Source organism: Macaca fascicularis, chromosome 5 (assembly GCF_037993035.2).
Source record: "Macaca fascicularis isolate 582-1 chromosome 5, T2T-MFA8v1.1".
Lineage (NCBI taxonomy): Eukaryota > Metazoa > Chordata > Mammalia > Primates > Cercopithecidae > Macaca > Macaca fascicularis.
In genome coordinates this window covers 105,619,960-105,642,802 of record NC_088379.1, presented here as the reverse complement: position 1 = coordinate 105,642,802, position 22,843 = coordinate 105,619,960, and the positions used below count along the sequence as shown (strand labels likewise).

General features: G+C 37.1%; 1 pseudogene; it reads left to right on the top strand.

Moving 5' to 3' along the window:
- The first annotated feature begins 4,770 nt into the window (after window positions 1–4,770).
- On the top strand, window positions 4,771–8,313 carry LOC102134360 (ribosomal protein uL30-like; annotated as a pseudogene).
- Window positions 8,314–22,843: the final 14,530 nt, after the last annotated feature.

Sequence of the window (22,843 nt, the reverse complement as noted above, 5' to 3'; positions counted from 1 at the left end):
AATTACCATTCTGCTTTGCATAATTCACCAAATAATCCCCATACTGAATACCAAAAACTGCTCAGCTTGAAGAATGAGTCAGTCTGACTGTCTTGTTCTAGCTTAAAATCTAAGAACTCAGAGCTCTCTGTTCTTTTGTTCCTTATTGTTTTTGGGATTTGAAAACCGGTCACTTCACTTCATATCCTGCATCTGTAAGAGCTGACTAGAATACAGGATACACAAAGCAGGTAGATATGAGGTTTTTTTCTTTGTTCATACCGATTTTAAAAAATTAAAAGGATGGCTTCAAGTAAATAATTCTTTACTCTTTTAACATGCTGCCATCATGTGGTTGCTTTGCTTATTCACATTCAAATGTCTCAAAGTTAACATTTATAGTGACTCTTACTCAGCAAGGTACTAAGAGGAAGTGCCCAAAGAAAATGAAGGGAAGAGAATACATTCTTCCCATAATCCTACTTCAGAGGATGGTAGAAACATATGTGTTATTTGCCAAAATGCAAGGTAGAATGTGGTAAGAAGCTAAAGAGACAGAGTGCAAAGGAGACTCAGAAGGGAGAGTCAACTCTCTTAGATTTCAATCTATTAAAAAAAAAAAATGTAAGGCTGTAATTTTAGCAAAACTATTTCATAAAATGTGACAGTACAGTAAGCCCTTGGTTAACTCCAGCTTCTACCAAAATCCATACATACTCAAATCGGCCCCTCCCATATATGGGTTTTGTATCCTGCGAATACTATCTTTCCATTGTGTTTGGTTGAAAAAAAATCCACCTATCAGTGAACCTGTGAAGTTCAGCCTTGTGTTGTTCAAGGGTCAACTGTATTTACATATATTATTAATTCCTTGCAACATCTCAGCAATCATCTCTATTTTAATTCTGAAGTGCTTGAAAACAACAGAGTACATGCCAAATGTCTATGTAAATTAAAAGTGAGAGTCTTTGCTCATATTTTGGACTCATAGAGCTTTACATAGTTTATTGTTTCTGAGTCCTGAGTGGTGGATAAGGCAGGAAGATTTGAGAAGAGTTCATCAAATTTTTCTAACTTAAGAACTTTTTTACTGAATCTTGCTTTATATGTAGATGCTAAAAAATGTGGTTGGATTAGATGAATTCATGTAAAAATACCCAAACATTTTGAGATTTTGTATTTAATTTTCAATAATCAAAGAAAAATTTAGTAAAATGACTTGGATTAAGTTCTATTATAATATTCATTGTCAAATTGTTTTTAGAATGAGTTTTAGCACCTAGAAAGAGAATTGAAGAAGTTGTACATTTTTAAATTATAAAAAAGAAAAGAGTTTTTTAGGGCTACATACAGGACACATAGTTACTAAATTCTGCTTAGATTTAAGCACTTACCTCTTGTCCGCAAATTATTCTTTTAAAATATTACAACCTTCAATTCTGAACTAAGAGAGGTCTTCCTGGTCCTGCCCGCATTTAGGAATCCTATCATCTCAAACCCCTGGACCTCAGCACTACTTTTTTCCCAAATCACAAGTCAAAAACAGCCTATCCAGTAGTTTGCAGCCTCCTTGCCTTCTCTCTTAAACACAAATTTTATTTAGATCACCAAAAAGATTCATGTTATGGGTTGATTGTGTCCACTGCCCCATAATTCATATGTTGAAGTACTAATCACCAGTACCTCAGAATGTTACCTTATTTGGAGATAGAATCTTTACAGAGGTAATCAAGTTAAAATGAGATCATTAAGATGGGCTGTAATCCAGCAGGACTGATATCCTTATAAAAAGAATAAATGTGAACACAGAAGCAGTTTCAGAGAGAAAACAACGTGTAGACACTGGGAGAAGGTTGCTGTCTACAAGCCAAGAAAAGAGGTCTGGAACAAATCCTTCCCTCAGAAGGAACCAACCCTACTGAGACCTTGAGCTTGGACACATAGTTCCAGAATTGTGAGACAATAAATTTCTGTTGTTTAAGCCACCAAGTCTGTGGTATTTTGTTACAGCAACCCTAGCAAACTAATACAATTAGATTGGTAAAAATGGTTTATATTAATTTCCTTTTAGGCATGTATATCTTTGCAGCTAGTCCTAACTTCCTGTTCTGATTCTAGAAAATACAAAAACAATATATTGCTATTTTCATCCCGAAACTGTTAGTGTGTTAAATTATTTTTGAGAAAAACTAAGACCCTGGAAAGAGATTGTATACTTTAATAATCAAAGTAGAAGATTAAAAATTGGTACTTACAGGCATAAATATTGGTATTGGCAGTTATTTCTCTAACCGCATCTTCCTATTTCCCTGTCCCAGCCAAAATTCTATCAGGCTATGTGGAGACAGGACCAATTATTTTCCTCCTTTTTTTTTTTTTTCTTTTTTTGTTGAGACGGAGTCTCGCTCTGTTGCCCAGGCTGGAGTGCAGTGGCCAGATCTCAGCTCACTGCAAACTCCGCCTCCTGGGTTCCCGCCATTCTCCTGCCTCAGCCTCCCGAGTAGTTGGGACTACAGGTGCCCGCCACCTCGCCCGGCTAGTTTTTTGTATTTTGTAGTAGAGACGGGGTTTCACCGTGTTAGCCAGGATGGTCTCGATCTCCTGACCTCGTGATCCGCCCATCTCAGCCTCCCAAAGTGCTGGGATTACAGGCTTGAGCCACCGTGCCCAGCCTTATTTTCCTCCTTAACCCTCAATATTTCAGGCCAAGAGAAGGAAAAGAATATTAGTTTTGTGATTCTCAAGTATCAATCTTTTAAAGACCATCACCTGGAGGATAAGAACACCAGTTGAGAATTATTGATAATAATCGTCAACCTTTTTTACCAACCTTCAATGATAGGATGTCCCCTCCTGTAGAGGGGAAGATGAGCCTGCCTCTAACTATGAAGCCGCAAAGGCCTAATATCGGTTTCCATAACCTCCTTTACAGGCAGAGCATGGACACCCGATCAAGACCACAGACCAGACATGGCCTACACTGACCAAATCAGATGTTGTAAGCCTAAAGAAGCAGGGACTGCTCCAATTTCATTTGGAAAATCCAGTTGCAGCCACATCCATTTTCTGAGGTAGCAGGAGCAGTTGTGCCACCACAGCACCCAAGGTCGATAATCAGGAATGATCAAGCCACAGAGGATAGCGCACAACAATGGCGATGCCTGTGTGATTCTGTAGCATAATTCTGAACAGTGTTCATGGCTGATGAGCCTGCCTACCTGCAGTTAGAGCTACCCCATTTGTGCTTCAATCAGCCATAGTTTCTGTTGCTTCCAACCAAAAACTGACTGACCTAAAGGATATGGTTGTTTTAAATTTATCTTTTAAGAAATATAGAATTCTCTAATTATTTTGCTTTTTACAATAAAGGTATCAAAACATTTTACTCAGTAAATAGAAATATTAAATGTAGATTTAAATTCTTCATGAATGGTTGACAGATAGAGGTAAATAGGAAAGGAAAATAGAGAATAAGAGGCAGAAAGAAAGACAACTTATTAGATGTTCAAAAGTTTGTTTTTTAGAATTTTAAGACTAAAACCTTCTTGATTTCTCATCGTTTGGCCCATATTTTACTTAACTTGAAAAATCTGTATCAAATATTTATTTAAGATAACTAAATAGAAACCATAATAGAGAATATAATATAATATAGAATGCAATTTAAAAGTATAATGATATAACGGTTTTCACCCCACACAATGGCAAGACCCCAAAAGTGTGACAATGCACTATGTTGGAATAAATGTGGGGAAACAGGCCCTTTCATGTTGCCTGTGGAAATATAAATCGGGACAACCATGTTTTGGGAGGAAAATTCAGAAGCATACATCTGGATGACTCATGCAGCTGCCCTTTGGCCCAGCCGTTCTATTTCTAGGAATTAATGCTGCAGATAGATACATACACGCATAAAACTACAAAAGTAGAAGGATATTAATGGTAGCCACAATCAAGAACTAATTATATCAGTTCTTGTATATAAAAAAAAAAATAGTATGCTATGAAGCTGTTAAAATAAGCCAGGAAGGTCTCCAAATGCTGATATGACAATCATAGCCAGGACTTATTGGTAAGTGGCAAAAAAATAATGCTTACTTATATAGTATGTTATCATTAGGGGGAAACAATAATTATAATGATCTTTATGACTATATTTGTGTGTATACGCTTGTGTGTGGATAGACGATCTCTAGAAGGTCTCTTTTTTAAAAAACCTGTTAATACAAGTAGGGATTACTTGTGAATAGGAAATTGGGTGTCCAGGGAATAGGGCAGATGGTAGATTATGCCCTTTGTATCTTTTGAATTTTATAATACATTTCTTTATTATCGATTTTAAAATCACAAAAGGTACTAGACTATACATATATGCATGGATATAGTAAATCATTTTTAACTATAAAGAAATATAAGTATATAAAGATCTATCAAAAATTATAAGAATAAACCCAAAATTCCAAAAATAAGTACTTTATTAGGAATTAGATTCATGCAGAAAATATCCATAAATTTGTTTCGAGTTAAATAACCCACATCTGTTATTTTTGCTGATACAATGTGGTAGATAAAGCTCTTTCCCTCTCACCCTAGATCTTACCATAGGCCTGGGACAATTTGGCAAAGCAAGAATGGACTTGTTCAAAGTCTAAGAACAAAGAGGAAGAAGGTTTGTATGTGTTCAGCGAAGAAAAAGAGATACAAATTAGAGAGAAAGAAGAGGGGTCTTGAATCCATGGAGCACCGTTACACACCTTGACAGCCCTGGCTGTCTCCAATATTTGGGGAGAAATGTCTTTTCAACACAGAAATGAGAAAGATGGCTCCTATGGCAGATGGCAGAGTGGTTCCTCGTACGCACTGCCAGAGGTATGCTTAAAGCTAACATTTCAAGCAGAAAAAGACTTTAGACATTATATATAATCCTCCTAACTCTTTTAATTTTTACATATGAAGAAACTGAAACCTAGGGAAGTTGTGACTTGCCTGAATTTACACTGCCTGAATCCAGGGGAATTAGGATAAATGTTCCCCTAACCGATGTTTCCTCAAATCTACATTCAGTACTTTTTTTTCCACTACACACATGAATTGCTTGCTCCCTAGAAGTAACCCTTCCATATGTGGAAGGAGGTGCTTCTTCCATGTTCAGTATAACAGAGATGAAACAAAGTGAAGGAAGCATGTTTCCCCCTTCTCTTGTAAGCCCACAGCCAGAGCAGCTAAATTTCTATACATTTGGTACAACTCTTTCAGCTGGACTTCAGTTCTACAGATGAAGGATATGTAAAGTAAGGTCAAGTTGGATTAATGCTGTGCTGCAGCCAAGGCTGTTCTGGGTGCAAATACCAGAAGCCAACTCAAATTAGTTTGAGTAAAAGGAGTGCTAATACCGGAGTTGCAGATATTGGGTTTCACGTACTTTGAGGAGAGGAAAGAAATAAGGACAGGTTTTACATGAAATGGAAAGCTGGGGCCAGGCATGGTGGCTCACACCTGTAATCCCAGCACTTTTGGAGGCCAAGGCAGGCAGATCACCTGAGGTCAGGAGTTCGAGACCAGCCTGGCCAACATGATGAAACCCCATCTTTACTAAAAAAAATACAAAAATTAGCTGGGCATGGTGGCAGGTCCCTGTAATCCCAGATACTCGGGAGGCTGAGGCAGAGGTTGCAGTGAGCAGAAATTGCACCACTGGACTCCAGCCTGGGCAACAGCGAGACTCTATCTCAAAAAAAAAAAAAAAAAAAAAAAAGGGAATCAAAACTGTTTTCTATATACTCTTTCAGTTTTGCATCTGACAGGACAACATCTGCAAAGAATAGAATAGATGAAACTCTTTGCAGCGGAACCTTAAAAAGCCATTATAGGAAAAAGGAATGAGTAAAAGATGGCTCAACTATCAGTTCTTGTTTAAAAAAAAAAAGCCAAGATTTTAGATTAAAACTTTAATATGAACCTAGAACATATTACTAGGAGCATAAGGCTCACCATAAGGAAAGTTTTTTTTTCCCTTTATTAGTCATACTATATCTAGAATATTGGGCTCCACTCTAGACACTATGAGAAACAGACAAAATAAAAAATTAAAATATCCCGTGGGTAAAATTTTTGAAAACGTAGTTTTTCCAGAGGAAAGACCATAGCCAGAGGACTTGATAACCTTCTTTAAATATTTGAGGAGCATTTAATTAGGGATATTCTCTGTGCCTATGGGACAGAACTAGGATGAGTTAATAGAAGCTGTGGAAGTGGAATAGTGTGTGGCGGGAGGCCTTCTGTGTCACAAGGGTTCGTGTGTGATCTGTGAAGGGAGCCATGTGCTTCACTGCATGATAGAGAAAAAACTTTTCAGCACATGGCCCAATTCAAGGGAAAAAAATTTGTAGGACACATTTTTTCCAACTCAAAATAGCTTTCCTGAATTCCACTGGGGAAAGCTTTTTACAACTTAGATTAAATTCTTTAACAAACAGCAGGATGTTGAGAGATTTTGGCATTTCTTTGTAGTTATTAGAATTTAATATCTGGGCATGTTAGCAAAGTAGCAACTTTTCAAAACCCTTACATTGGTGTAGCACTTGAGTCACAAAATACCCTCACATGAGTTATTTCATTCTTGAAACACCTCTGCAAAGTAGATACGGTATTTACTATCCCTGGGAAACAGGTTTAGAGAGGCCAAATGACTTGCCAGAGTCTAGCAAAGGAGGATAACGTTCAAGCAAGATTTAGTTCTCTCCTTTTAATGCAAACTTTAATGATCAAGGTGGTTGCCGTGGAGACTTTTTTCTTCTTTCTTATCACTCTGCTTAGTATGAAGTCAAAAAGCAACCAATCACTGCCTCACAGGCTAGATGTACGTGTTCCTTCCATTCCCAAGAGAATTTTCAGATGAGAGTGTTTTGTTAAAACAAAGGGAACATGCTTTGTATAACTAAAAGAAGGTGCTGCTTTCAAAAAGTGCATAATCACTTAAATGTTAAAACTCTGCAATATGATTTTTTAATAGTTTATGAGAAAATATTTTCTGTATATTTCGCTTTTAATCTCCAAATACATTAATATTGGCATTATGCATTTAGATTGCTAAATAGCTATGTCATAATAACTATTGATTAGTTTTCTTTATTAACCTAGGTTCCAACGATATGGGCCCTCTACATCCAAGAAATAAAACGGCATAATGATGAGCTCTAATATCAACAGTGTGTACCCAGCACCTAGCACAGTATCTACTAAGTATTAGGCAATCTATAAATATTCATTAAATAAGAGAGCTTTTTTGAGCTGCACCACTAGAAAGACGGTGGAGCAAGAGCAAAAAAAATCCCTTTGGTTCCAGAAAATCTCCTGAAAAAGAGGAAGGCTTATCAAGCCCTCAATGCCATCCAGGCAAAGCAGGCACTTTCGGCAAAGAAGGAGCAGAGGAAAGGAAAAAGGCTCAGGTTTAAGCGACTGGAATCATTCCTACATGATTCCTGGCAGCAGAAACGTGACAAGGTGTGTCTCAGACGACTAGAAGTGAAACCTCATGCCTTGGAATTGCCAGATAAACATTCCTTGGCCTTTGTTGTATGCATCGAAAGGATTGATGGCCTGAGTTTACTGGTGCAGAGAACCATTGCAAGACTTCGCCGAAAGAAAATGTTTAGTGGTGTCTTTGTAAAAGTCACCCCCCAGAACCTAAAAATGCTGCATGTAGTGGAACCTTATGTGACCTGGGGATTTCCAAATCTGAAGTCTGTCCAGGAACTCATTTTGAAACATGGACAAGCCAAGGTCAAGAATAAGACCATCCCTCTGACAGACAACACAGTGATTGAGGAGCATTTTGGGAAGTTTGGCATCATTTGCTTAGAAGACCTCATTCATGAAATTGCCTTCCCAGGGAAGCATTTCCAGGAGAGCTCATGGTTCTTGTGCCCTTTCTGCCTCTCAGTGGCCCGTCATGCTACCAAAAATAGAATGGGCTTCCTCAAGGATATGGGCATAACCGGCTATCAGGGTGAACGCATCAATCAGCTCATCCGCCAGCTGAACCAGACGCAGGTGCCAAACTGCAGTAATTTTTATTAGTGAAGTGGAAGCATGTGTTTTTGTTTTTTGGGGAATTTTTATCAAGTATCTTCAGAGAAGACTATTTCCTGCCTTATCTTCAAAAACTGGAAAGGAGGAGTCAAAGAAAAGACAGTAACTGGCTGGGCGTGATGGCTCACTCTTGTAATCCCAGCACTTTGGGAGGCTGAGGCAGGCGGATCATCTGAGGTCAGGAGTTCAAGACCAGCCTGACCAACATGGAGAAACCCTGTGTCTACTAAAAATACAAAAATTAGCTGGGCATGGTGGCGCATGCCTGTAATCCTAGCTACTTGGGAGGCTGAGGCTGGAAAATCACTGGAATCTGGGAGGCGGAGGTTGCAGTGAGCCAAGATTGCGCCATTCCACTCCAGCCTGGGTAACAAGAGTGAAATTCCATCTCAAAAACAGAAAAGAAAAGACAGCAGCTTATGTTCATGGCAAGTACCTCTCATCACAGTCCAATTCCAAGGAAAACTTCCAGCATTTTCTACATTGGCTGCCGCCTCATCTGAAATCAGCACATTCCATGGAGGAAGGAGTCCTGTTTTGTTGCATCTTCTATCCTAGGGTTTAATGTTGGTAAATGAGTAACTCTAGCATTTGTACAAGGCTCCCTAAGACTCCTACAGCAGTCGACCAAGCCCAGGGGCATAATTGAATCTGGAGATTCCTGGGGTTTTGTTTTGAAAAAGACTTGAAATACACATAGGAAGAAAGGCATAAAAATAAATGTTCATTTGTCTCTGCAAAAAACAAACAAACAAACAACAACAACAAAAAAAAAAACCAAGAGGGCTTTTTTGATAAAAATGAAACAAAAAAAAACTGTCAGACTTAACAGATATCTATACATCAGTGTTCACAGCAGCATTGTGACCAAAGACAAAAGGTAGAAGCAACTCAAATGTCCATCACAGATGAATGGATAAACAAAATGTATATACATAAAATGGAATATTATTTAGCCTTAAAAAGGAATGACATTCTGACCCATGTTCCAACATGGATAAACATGAAGGTGTTATGCTAAGTGAAATAAATCAGACACAAAAAGACAAGTATTCTACTTCTGTGATGTATCTAGTGTAGTCAAATTTATAGAGACAGACAGTAGAATGGTGGTTGCCAGGGGCTGGGGGAAGGAGGAATGGGGAGTTATTTTTTAACAAATAATGGAGTTTCAGTTTGGAAAGAAAAAAAGCTCTGGAGACAGATAGTATTGATGGTTGCAGGGCAATGTAAATGTACTTAATGCCACTGACCGGTACACATAAAGATGGTTAAAACGGTAAATTTTATATTATGTGTATTTTACCAGAGTTGTTTTTAAATCTAATAAATAAATAAATCATTTACGTTTAGTTCATGAAATTAGAAATCATGTCCCAACTCCATAATAGCATCTTGGAGATTTAATGTAGCTTAAGTTTTTAAATAATTTTTTTCTTTAAAAAAAATCACTTGAATTTAAAATAATTTATTACTAAAATAAGTAGAAAAACAGCTGTCAAGTGTGAAGGAAATGATCATCTTTAAGCATACCTAAAAATTAAATTCTCAAAAGGCATAAATGCCTAAATTATTTAAAATTTTTATAATTATGAAGTTACATATTAATGTATATTTGTGGAGGAGGAGGACAGAAAAAGCTTTCTACCAGAACTCATGAAGAAATTTAGAAAAGACACCTCATTTATAAAAACTTTTATTCAGTAACATTTGAAGAGTTCTCTCAGTTTAATAGCTGGGGGACCATATTGTTTCCATGGGAAATAATCTTTCCTTGAAACTATTCTATGAGAAAAAAAGAGACGAGATGGTGGCTCATGCCTATGACCCTAGTGCATAGGGAGGCTGAGGTGAAAGGATCACATTATCCCAGAAGTTCAAGGTTACAATGAGCTATCATCACATCACTGCACTCCAGCGTGGGCAACAGAATGATACCCTATCTCATAAAATAACAATATTAATAATAATAAAGTTATGTAGATGGGCGGAATCAAGTGTCGGTTTAGCCTTAACACATAATAAGGAGACACTATCCCTTATAATAATGTGAATAGTGAAAGTATGTGGCTTTGTTCATAGCCTTAAATAGACGGTATAGGTGGAAAATATTGCTTACAGACAAACAGGGAGTCCATAGACCAGTGCTTCTCAGCTGGTGCTATTGGACAGAATGCACAAGTACTCTCCATGCAATACAGTGCTTTCCTAATAGTCAGAAATTGCTCTTCCTTAACATTCATCCTCACCACAAATAAGGAGCTATTTCCTGCAGACCCTAACAGCCTTGATTGATTATCAGTCTGTATAATGTTTGCCCCTGCTTGCAGTAACAGTAGGCACTAGATTATTGTCCTGATTGTGATCTTCAGCTTTCTCTGTTCAGTAGGTGTCATTGATGTGCCCTCTCAGCTAAAGCTTCCTGCTAAGAGTTAACTTTTGCTATTTAACCCTCACCTTTACCTTACCTTAGTTATTCTATTGCATAATACTTGTGTAATATTATATTATTTGGTTCTGATGAGCTATCATTGCTATGACATTAAATTTTTTTTTTTTTTTTTTTTTTGAGACAGAATCTTGCTCTGTGGCCCAGGCTGGAGTGCAGTGGCCGCATCTCAGCTCACTGCAAGCTCCACCTCCTGGGTCTACGCCATTCTCCTGCCTCAGCCTCCCGAGTAGCTGGGACTACAGGCGCCTGCCACCTCGCCCGGCTAGTTTTTTGTATTTTTTTGGTAGAGACGGGGTTTCACCGTGTTAGCCAGGCTGGTCTTGATCTCCTGACCTCGTGATCCGCCCGTCTCGGCCTCCCAAAGTGCTGGGATTACAGGCTTGAGCCACCGCGCCTGGCCATTGAAATATTTTTATCAGGCCGGGTGTGGTGGCTCACGCCTGTAATCCCAGCACTTTCGGAGGCCGAGGCGGACAGATCACGAGGTCAGGAGATCGAGACCATCCTGGCTAACACGGTGAAACCCCGTCTCTACTAAAAATACAAAAAAATTAGCCAGGCATGGTGACAGGCGCCTGTAGTCCCAGCTACTCGGGAGGCTGAGGCGGGAGAATGGCGTGAACCTGGGAGGCGGTGCTTGCAGTGAGCCGAGATTGCGCCACTGCACTCCAGCCTGGGCGACAGAGCGAGACTCCGTCTCTCTCTCTCCCTCTCTCTCTCTCTCTCTCTCTCTCTATATATATATATATATATCATTTTTATCTTTTGGTAGAATTTCTAAATTGCATCTGAAAGGGATAGCAACAAAATACTCATTCAACTTGCTATTGTAGTCTAAATGTCCTTAAAACTTACTGTAAATAATAAATAATTTCAAAAACACAATGTGCTTTCACCATCATGCCAGTTTAGGTTTTTCGATGGGTGAGAAGTGAGATATGCTATAAACTAGAAGTTAGCAAACTCTGTGTAGTACATATTTGAGGCTTTCTGTGCCGTATGCTTTCTGTCGTTACTACTCAACTCTGCATTTGTAGTGTGAAAACAGTCATAGGCTCAGTTACAATAAAACTTTATTTACAAAAATAGACTTGGGGGCATGGTTTGCTGACCCCTGCTATACACAATAAGAACTAATGGAGATTAGAGAACAGAAACTATGAATGGAGACTGGTGTAGTTAGAAATCAGATGGAGGTGAGGTCTTACCTATCCTGGAAAGGTAGAGAACAAGAAGAGTGTATTCTAGGCAGGGGAGGCTGCATGTGTCAAGACATAGGCATAGAACTGACCATTCATAGAACCCCCAAACAGGACTACATAAAGGAAGAATTCACTTAGGCCTGGGGATAATAAAGTGGGAGAGTGTTTAGATGAATTTTATGTCATGGTGGATAGATTATTAATGATCCTAAAAGGCTGTTTGAGATTTGGACTTTGCAGATTATAAAATTCTTATTATGCTTTTATTTCATTGTAAGCATTATCAGAGGCTATGGAGTCCATTTGAAATTTCTCCCTGGGCAACCTTTAAATCTTAACTAAAATCTTAAGAATTTCAACAACTTCAGAGATATGAAGGAGTATATGGAAGCAGAGGCAGATGATAATTACTGTGCAACTGCTTTCACATTGATTTTTAAAACCACTTTATGAAGTTATGATTAACATGCAAAAAGCTGTACATATTAATGTGCAGTTGGCCCTCCCTGTAGGTCCCACATGTTTAAAAAAATACAACAATAAGAAATAATGCAAATTAAAACAATACAGTATAACAACTATTTACATAGCATTTTTATATTGGGTATTATAAGTAATTTAGAGATAATTTAAAGGATACAAGAGCATATGCATGGGTTATATGCAAATATTATGTCATTTTATATAAAGGACTTGAGTATTCTCAGATTTTGGTATCACTGGGTGTTGGGGGTTCTAGAACCAACCCTGCACCTACCACAAACATAAATGACTATATATAACTTGGTGACTTTCAAGTATACACCTGTGAAACCATCATCACAATATATGCCATGAACACATGTATCACCTCTAATAGTTTCCTCCTACCCTCTGTGTTATTATTGTTATTTTATGATAAGAATACATAACATAAAATCTATTCTCTTAGCAAATAAATACATGCTCATTTGATTCTTATAGTACTTTTGTAAGAAATTTTATGAAATCATACATCAGTGACCTTTTATAAACTATAAAACACAATAAGAAGTAAGATACTTATGTAGTATTAAAACAATTCTATTAAATAGGATAAGGCTCATATTTTAACCCCACTTTGCAGACTTAAAAACTGAGACTCAGAGAACTTAATGGACTTTCCCAAGGTCACGCTAACTAATGGCAGAGCCAGTACTATCAGTGCAGTGCAGTACAAAGAGAACTAGTTTAGGTCAAAACATTAAGGTTAAAAAATGACTGTAGCAGTAATTAGCCAGGTAATCTTTGAAAAATCAGTCATTTACCTAAGTACGAGTCTCTTAATTTGTAAATTGCAGTTGGTATTAATAATACGTTACTATCCCACAGTAGCTGTGAAAACAAATTGAGATCACATGTATTTGTTCTTCTTTTCCTCATTTCCTTTCACCTCTCTCAACTTTCCTTTTTTTTTTTTTTTTTTTTTTTTTTGAGATGCAGTCTTGCTATGTCACCCAGGCTGGAATGCAGTGGCACAATCTTGGCTCACTGCAACCTCTGCCTCCTGAGTTCAAGCGATTCTCCTGTCTCAGCCTCTTGAGTTGCTGGGATTACAGGCACATGCCACCACATCCAGCTTTTTTTTTTTTTTTTTTTAGATGGAGTCTCGCTCTGCTGCCTAGGCTGGAGTGCAGTGGCATGATCTCGGCTCGCTGCAAGCTCCGCCGTTCTCCTGCCTCAGCCTCCCGAGTAGCTGGGACTACAGACGCCTGCCACCATGCCCGGCTAATTTTTTGTTTTGTATTTTTAGTCAAGACGGGGTTTCACCGTGTTAGCCAGCATAGTCTCTATCTCCTGACCTCATGATCTGCCTGCCTCAGCCTCCCAAAGTGCTGGGATTACAAGCATGAGCCACCGTGCCCAGCCTCCTCAACTTTTTAAATTTATCTGCAACCAATAATCAAAGCATGCATGTGACCTGTCGTTTCCCACATATACCTGTTAGGATCTCTTAGTGTAGTCTTTTTCTGTTTTCTCCTTTGTCAAATTATTTTTTAAATTTTATTTTATTGTGGTAAGAATGCTTAACATAAGATCTGCCTTTGTACAAATGTTTATGTGTACATACATTATTATTGATTATAGGTACAAATTATACAGTGGATCTGTAGCTTATTGATCTTGCTTAACTGAAACTTTATGCTGGTTGATTAGTAACTCCACATTTCACCCTGCTTTGCTCCCAATCCTGCTGGCCTCTGGTAGCCAGAATAATTTCCTTCCTTTTTAAGGCTGAAAGTATCCCATTGTATGTATATGCCACATTGTCTTTATACATTCATCTGTCCATGGACATTTAGGTTGTTTTCACATCTTGGGTATTGTGAATAGTGTTGCAATGAACAGAGGAGTGCTTCACGATACTGCTTGATACTGCTTTTGATTTCAGGTCTTTTGGATAAATACCTTGAAGACAGTGTCTTAGTCTATTCAGGCTGCTATAACAAAATACCATGGACTCAATGGCCTATGAACAACAGAAATTTATTTCTTACAGTTCTGGAGGCTGGGAAGTATAAGATCAAGGTGTTAGCAGATTCAGTGTCTGATAAGGGCCTACTTGCTCATGGATAGCTACCATAGACTCTAACATCACATGGTAGGAGGAGTGAAGAATCTCTCTCTGGCCTCTTTTATAAGGGCACTAATTTCATTCATAAGGGCTCTGCCCTCATAACCTAATCACCTTCCAAAGGCACCATCTCATAATGCTGTCACCTTGGGGGTGAGAATTTCAACATATGAATTTGGGAGAGACATAAACTTTCAGATCATAACAGTAGAATTATTGGATTAAAGACTTAAACATAAGACCTGAGTTGAACCTAAAGATGTTATGCTAACTGAAATAAACCAGACACAGAAAGATAATTACTGCATGATCTCATTTATATGTAGATTCTTTAAAAATTGAACTCACAAAAAAGAACAAAAAAAGTAAATAAATAAATAAATAAAAACATAAAAATTAAAAATATTGAACACATAAAAGCAGAGAGCAGAATGGTGGTTGGCAGGGCTGGAAAGCAAGGGAAATGGGGAGATGTTGGTTAAAGGGGTACAAAACTTCAGTTATTCAGGATGCATAGATTCTGGAGAGCTAATATAAATCATGGTGACTAAAGTTAGTAATAGTGTATTGTATACTTGAAGTTTGCTAAGAGCAGATCTTAGGTGTCCACAGGGAAAAATGTAACTATGTGAGGTGTTGTATTAGTCTGATTATAGCAATCATTTCACAATGTCTATGTATATCGAAACATTATATTGTATGCCTTAAATATATACAATATTTATTTGTCAAATATATCTCAATAAAGCTAGGGGAAAAAGTATCCTAAACACTCTAAAATGTATGTTTCTCTTTATAGACACTAAAATGTTTTAGATATTATTCTCAATTATGTTATTGTAATAGTGTAATACAAATATGTTTTATTATACTATAATAAATATAAAAATTTTTAAATATAAAAATAATTGTTTTAAAGACAACAACAAGGAAGAACCGTAAGACCTGAGACTGTAAAACTCCTAGAAAAAAATATAAGAGAAAAGCTCCATGATAGTTGATCCATGAATTTCATGGATATGAGATCAAAAGCACAGGCAACAAAAACAAAAGTAACCAAGTGGGACAACATCAAACTAAAAAGCTCCTGCACAGCAAAAGAAAGAATTAGCAGAATAAACAGGCAACGTGTGGAAGGGGAGAAAGTATTTGCAACCCATATATCTGATGAGGGGTTAATCTCCAAAATATACAAAGAACTCCTACAACTCAATGGTAAAAAACAAACAAACTAATAACCCAATTAAAAATGGGCAAAAAACTTGAATGGACATTTCTCAAAAGAAGACATACAAATGGCCGACAGGCATAGGAAAAAATGCTCAGTGTCACTAGTTATTAGAGAAAAGCAAATCAAAATTACAATGAGATATTACCTAACATCTGTCAGAATGGCTACTATTTTTTTTTTTCAAGACAAGTGTTAGCAGGTATTTGGAGAAATTGAAACCTTTGTGAGAACCATTGGTGGGAGAGCAAAGCGGTGGAGCCATTGTGGAAAGTAGTTTGGAGGTTCCTGAAACGATTTTAAATGTAGTCTTTCGATTTCCACTTATATCTGCATCGGTTTCAGTATTCTTTGCTTCAACATCCCAAGTGAGAAAATATGATTGGTTTAAGTGGGGGGAAAATAAACCCAAACCTCTAAACCTTAAAGTGATATCCTTGAGCAGCCAGCTTATATAAATGGACTTGAAGCAAGAAGGGGGAAATTGGGGTGACAGATAATTATAATAGATGTAAAATATGAATCAAATGTTAGTTACTGTTCTGATTCATAGTCTAGTGTGCCTTCTAGTAGATCACACATTGGGAAAAACAAGCAGTAGTGGGAAATTACCTTCTGGGAAATTCCAACAGCTAATCTCCAACAGCTAATGTAGGCCACAAATGGTAAATCAGTTACTTACGGATTCCATGTTCCATTATTCAAATGTACTACCAGTTAAGAGAAAACCACACCTTATTCTTAGACTTCTGTGGGCATCTTATGCTTAGATTTCGTTTCAAATCAGTGCCTTTTGCTCCACTGGGCAATTCCTAATACAAAAATGTAGGTACTTTATCCTTTACTGATTTACACATATTTTAAACTTTTTTAGGAGATAAAAACCCTGTATGTTTTTCTGCCTTAAGACATAGAATTTTAGAGTTGGCGATTATCTTTGAGTTTAGACTAATTCTAATTTTATGAGTGAGGAAACGAAAGGTCCTGAATATTACAGTTACTACCCCAAGCTCCAGTAAATGGCTGGAGGCCATGACAGTCTAGGTCCTTAGTTTAGTTTGGCTCTAATACATGCAATAGCGCTTTATTTTCCAGTGACACTACATAAATGAAATGGAGTTTTTCCACGTGTGAATTTTCCAGATAACTAAAATGTAAGCACTAAATTAATTGTCAGCCATTTTTTGAAAAGTTTTAAGGTGGGTATTTTGCACTTTTCTGTCTTGAAAAACAAAGTAAATGGGTCCTCACTTAGCCTTTTATAGATGGCTCATTCAGTAGTATAAACATTACTTACTGTGTTATTATATAAGGAAATCCTTTTGAAATATGAAAAGCTGTATCAATAATGACTTTTCTGTGTCTTCATAGAAACTACATAAATATCTGTTGGTGGAGTGATTCTACACATTTGCAATCATGCAGGAGACTGAGGTTCATGGCAACTATTTTTCTCAGAGGCTTAGAGACAAAAGTTGGAGTCTGGTTCAAATTGAAGGTTGATTCCAGACTGGCATAGTATTGTGACATACATGTATTATTTTTATTAAAATATTGTAAAATTCAGCTTTCTCTTTCCCATCCCCTCCCCTTCATCTTGCCCTTTCCCCCCATTTCCCTTTCTTTTTTTGAGCAATTCAGGCTTAAAAACATTAGGTAGAGCAGAGCCAGACAGGAATCAACAGAGGGACTGACTTGCATGAGGTGTCAAACCCAGGAAGAATGAGAAAGGCAACCACATTGGCAGGTGATGTCAATGTGAGAAGGGTGAGGAAGGCATCCACACAAGAAAAGGGGGCTAGAATGAGATGTCAGCTCCCAAGTGGTGTGAGAAAGGCTCCCACACATAGGGGAGCCTGGCATGGAGACCTGGAGCCCAAAAGAGTGAGGATGACACACTTGAGTGAGAGTAACCTGGCCTCACGTGTCAGAGCCAGAGTCACATGAGGAGGGCTTTCAAATGGGTGCAGTGGAGAAGGGAGAGACTTGGCTCAGGATGTGAAAGGCTATGCAGGGTAAGGAAGGTCCTTACACAAGGGAGATATGTGGTATGGGATATCAGGGCCCAAAGAGAGTGAGGAGGGCATCTACCTGGAGAGGCAGTCCTGCAGTGAAGCAGAGCCTGAGGAGGGTGTCCATGCATGGGGGCAACTTACGGGTTTCAAAGCTGGAGTGGATTAAGGAGGGAGTCCATATAGGAAGGAGACCCCACTTGGGGTGTCAGAGTTCAAGGAGGATAAAAAAGTCACCCATGCAAGGAAAGTAGCCTGATGTCGTATATAAGCCTGAGTAAGGAAGATGCACCATTTGGTGGGAAGGAGGTAACCCCATCTCAGGAAGGCCGGGGGAGGTGGGGGGTTTCTATGTGGGAGAGGCGGGGCAGCAGATTGATGAAATAAACATGAAAAGGAGGAAACTAGGTTGGATTCTGTGGTGTTGGATTGGAATTGAAGGTGCCAATGTAACTCATGGATTTCAATATTTAGAGATAGATGTAGAAATTAATGCAGTTGTAAATATATATATGTGTATTTACACATATGTGTGTGCACATATGTATGTGTCCACATACACATACTTCCTACATCTAACCACTGATAGGGCCTTGGAGCAGTGACCACCCCATCCCCACACCCCACCTGCAATAGGAATCAGCACACCAAGCACCCAGATCATGGCTTAAAAATCAGTGTCCACTAAAAGGAGCCAAGTCTTCCTTGAAGAAATGACTGATTTCAGGGATGGGCTTGATGAAGTACTAGATGGGCCTGAAATATCTTGTCCTCAAAAGCAAGGAAGTGCCTTAGAAACATAGGGACATGTAAAGCACATGGGCATCAGCTTGAAGGAGCTCCTGCTGGTCAAATCTGGGGCCCTTAAGCCTGGTAGTAACAGTAGTAAAAATTTATTATGCATGGCTTCAATTTATATAAATAAATGAATACATAGAAAATTTGATGAGAAATAGAGTGTGGAGCAAAATTTCAAAGTACCTCTCCACAAAATACTTAGTAATTCCAAAAAAATATGTAATAACTTCACAATGGAGAAAGCTGACAGACTATACTTTAAGTGATTCAAGTTAATAGCCTCAATAGTGGGACAAATTGAAATTATTAGAGACCTGATAGAATGAAATTCTGTGATATTCCTGCCAAAGATGCAAAATCTGAATATAATCATAAGGAAACATCAGACAAATCCAGTAGAAAAACATTTTACAAAATAAGTGGCCTATAATTTTGTTTTAAAAGGTGACGGTCATGAAATTCAAAGAAAGGCTGAGGAATAATTCCAAACTGAAGGGACAAAAAAAGACATGACAAATATAACACACAATTCTGAAATAGATCCTTTTGCAATAAAGGACATTATTGAGACAAATGGAGAAATGCAAATGGGGTCTGTGAACTTGATACGGATTTGATGGTTGTAATGTAGAAATGATAATCTCTTGATTATAATGGTTATCCTATGGCTTATGTAGGAAGAATGTCTTTGTTTGTAAAGAATATACCTCCAAGTATTTGAGGGTGATGGGTCAGCCACTTACTGTCTAATGATTTAGGAAAATAACATTATTTGCATTGTACTTGTAATTTTTCTGTACATTTGACAGTATTTCAAAATTTTTAAAAAGTTTCAAAAAATATCCTCTTTTATGACTCGTGTCATTTTCTCAGCAAGGTCTTCTCTGACAATCCCTTTAAAACTGCAACCTCTGCCCAGCACTCCCATTCCTTTATCCTCATTTATTTTCCTCATAGTATTTATCCTCTTGCATTCCACATAATTTACTGATATATTTGCTCTCTATGACCCCACCCCCACTCCATTCCATTTCTAGAATGTAAGCTCCTTGAAGATAGGATGATTTGCTTTTGTTCACTATTGTAAATCAATGTGTAGAACAGTGGCCAGCATATGATATGTACTCAAATAGTCATTAAGTTACTGAATACAGTTGGTTGTTCAGGGACAGGTTCTATTTTTGCTCTATAAATTGATAGCTCTTTGTTCATCAAAAAACCCAGAAGGCTATTGAGTTTCATGAAGTTTAGGTCTAAGTACGTTAAACAAGGTAGAGAGTTAGGGATCTTTAGAACTCAATTTATTCCTTCATCCTAACTTCTAATTAAAAAAAAAAAAAAACCCAAAAGTATATAAATGGGTATCAATGAAGTAACAAATAGATTTCACAAGCTAGCAATAAAATACATTGCCATGCTTTGCATGCATATGTATGTGTGTGAGAGGTTCATTTAAAATCATCTATATCTTGTTTATATTGAGATTTTTGCCACATGGTTGTCAATAAAAACTTCCCAAATATTGATCATTTCTTAATATTCAACAGACTACTCCTTGCTAAATCAATATTTTGCTCCTTCATGGTTCATGAGTTTCACTTGTATTGAAAATGGCTGTTGTAAATATTTTTGAGTCATAGAAATTTAGCATTATTATGTACATTTAAGACTATTTTAAGTAAAGTTGTTCTAAAAATTGTTATTTAATTACAAATTAACATCAACCATTTATGGTATCTTTATATCTTATTGGTAGGCAGGTATGTGTTTTCAATTTATGATTTCAAATATCTGTGATATTTTAGTATCTGCCTTTTCTTTCTATCATTAGAATCTAACAAAGCAGAGATTTGGCTTTGTTTCTTATGACCTAAAAATATACTTCTTTGTCTAGAAATAGAACTGTTTGTTGACAGCATCACATATCTACAATGCAATTCTGAAACGAGGGCAATGTAATAGTTTCTTGCATAACAACAACAACAACAAAAAACTCCAAAAATCCCAGTAGTGCCTAGAGTGAACATTTCTGTTTTTTTGTATGTGTTCCATTTGTGGTTCTGAAAATACTCATAAATTAGCATGATAATCACCAAGTTGTACATGGTGACTGAGGAACAATTTTCAATATTACATAACTGAATATATAAATCTAGATATAGCATCAGTTGACTGGGCTATCAGTTTTTTACATTATTATACAGATCTTACTTAAAAGACAATGTAAATTACAACATAAGTGATAGCAATGAAATTTTAAATGTTTTGTAAAATCTCATGGGGTAATATTAGTTTATCATATGCAAACCAATGCTCAAACATGATATGTAAAATTCATGATCCATTACTAAATCAAGTATTGCTTTAAGAATTTCATTTAAAATTCCAGATGTTATTGTTTCAGCAGAGTGATAGTTTGGCAATTAAAATTAATTTTAAAATCTATTAAAAAGTTTTAATAAATCAAGCAATGTCCTCTCATTTGGCCTGCTGTTAATACAAATTAATGAAAATACTGATTATAACACAATTAGCAATTTTTCTAAAATGAAGAAAAAACAATTTTTACAAAATAAATATATAATAATGTATTCATTATATATATTTTTATACCATTCGGACATCACTGGCCTATCACTAGAATGCCAGACATGCCAAGCATAATTAAAATAAATCATCTTTTACATTTACTAACTTGCAGCTATTTAAAAGGAACATAGTTCTTTACTTTTAAAAATGTTATAATTTTGTCAGTGTAGGGTGATAAAACATTTTACTCAATAATTTGTTAACTTTTAACATGTAAATATTCAGGAAAATAGTAAGTATGCCTCCACAAATGCTGGGGTTAATTTGGTTTTTGCTTGGTTTTGTCTGTTTCTAAACTTTTATTTGAAGCTCAGGGGTACATGTGCAGGTTTGTTCTATTGGTAATCTCATGTCATGGGGGTTTGTTGTACAGATTATTTTACCATCCAAGTACAAAGCCTAGCACCCAATAGTTATTTTTTCTGATCCTTTCCCTCCTCCCACCCTCCACCCTCAGGAAGGCCCCAGAATGTGTTGTTCCTCTCTTTGTGTCTCATTTAGCTCCCACTTATAAGTAAGAACATGTGGTATTTGGTTTTCTCTTCCTGCAATAGTTTGGTAAGGATAATGGCCTCCAGCTCCATCCATGTTCCTCCAAAGGACATGATCTCATGCTTTTTCATAGCTGCATGGTATTCCGTGGTGTATATGTACAACATTTTCTTTATCCAGTCTACCATTGATGTGCATTTAGGTAGATTCCATGTCTTTACTATCATGAACAGTGCTGCAATGAACATATATGTGCATGTGCCTTTATAATAGAACAATTTATATTCCTTTGGGTATATACTCTGTAATAGAATTTCTGAGTCAAATAGTAGTTCTGTTTTTAGCTCTTTGAGGAATTGCCACACTGCTTTCCACAATGGTTGAACTAACTTACACTCCCAGTAAGTGTATAAGTGTTCCCTTCTCTCCACAACTTCGCCAGTATCTGTTATTTTTTAAAATTACTATTTAATAATGGCCATTCTGACTGGTGTGAGATGGTATCTCATTGTGATCTTGATTTGCATTTCTCTAATGATCAGTGATATTGAGCTTTTATTTCACATGCTTGATGGCCCCATATATGTTTTCTTTTGAAAAAGCATCTGTTTATGTCCTTTGCCCACTATTTAAAGGGGTTGTTTGTTTTTTTCTTGTAAATTTGTTTAAGTTCCTTATAAATACTAGTTAATAGAACTTGTCAGATGCATAGTTTGCAAATTTATTCTCCCATTCTGTAAGCTGTTTGCTCTGTTGATAATTTATTTTCTTGCGCAGAAGCTCTTTAATTAGATCCTATTTGTCAATTTTTGTTTTTGCTGTAATTGCTTGTGGCATCTTTGTCATGAAATATTGCCAGTTCCTATGTCCAGAATGGTATTGCCTAGGCTATCTTTCAGGATTGTTACAGTTTTGGGTTTAACATATCAGTTCGTAATCCATTGTGATTTGATTTTTGTATATGGTGTAAGAAAGGGCCCCACTTTCAGTCTTCTGCATATGGCTACCCAGTTATCCCAACATCATTTGTTGAGTAGGGAGTCCATTCCTCATTGCTTACTTTTGTCAGCCTTGTTGAATATCAGATGGTTGTAGGTGTGCTGCCTTATTTTTGGGCTCTTGATTCTGTTCCCTTGGTCTATGCATCTGCTTTCATACCAGTACCATGGTGTTTTGGTTACTATAGCCCTGTAGTATAGTGTGAATTCAGTTAGTGTGATGCCTCCTGCTTTGTTCTTTTTGCTTAGAATTGCCTTGATTATTCAAGCTCTGTTTTTGGTTCCATATGATTTTTTTATTTTATTTATTTATTTATTTATTTATTTATTTATTTGAGATGGAGTCTTGCTCTGTCACCAAGCTGGAGTCCAGTGGCCCGATCTCTGCTCACTGCAACCTCCACCTCCT